Raw genomic sequence first — 463 nt, 5'->3', positions numbered from 1 at the left:
GACCGCTCCCCCTCCTCTGGCTCTCTCTTTCCCTCTCTTCCCTGTGATCCCCGAGCGCAGCCATCGCCGCCGTTCGCCATAGCCGCAGCCACCAGCCCTCCCTCGCCCCTCCGCCAGTTCCATAAGCTCCGCCGCGTCGTCCTCGACCTCCTCGCTGAGCTACGCAACGCCGGACGCCCTGAAGCCTTGCCAGTGCCGCCGTTTCCGACCTCGGCCGCCGGAGATCCCCCTCGATGCTCCGCTCGCTCCGGTGCCTCCCCGAGCTCGTCGAGGCCACCGCTGCACCCGCTTTGAGCTCCTGTGCTGTTTCCCCCTCTTCCCTGGCCCGATTTCTTCCTCTAACACCGATGCCGTCGCGGCCGAGAGCTTCTCGCCGCCGGCCATGGCGCAGCCGTGGCCATAGCCGCGCATGCCCACGACGGAGTGCTTCACCGTGCTCATAAAGCCCCCAGGAGCCCAACAC

This window comes from Triticum dicoccoides, chromosome 6A (assembly GCF_002162155.2).
Source record: "Triticum dicoccoides isolate Atlit2015 ecotype Zavitan chromosome 6A, WEW_v2.0, whole genome shotgun sequence".
Taxonomy (NCBI): Eukaryota; Viridiplantae; Streptophyta; class Magnoliopsida; order Poales; family Poaceae; genus Triticum; species Triticum dicoccoides.
The sequence above is the reverse complement of the archived record's forward strand: the minus strand, read 5'-3'. Positions refer to the sequence as shown.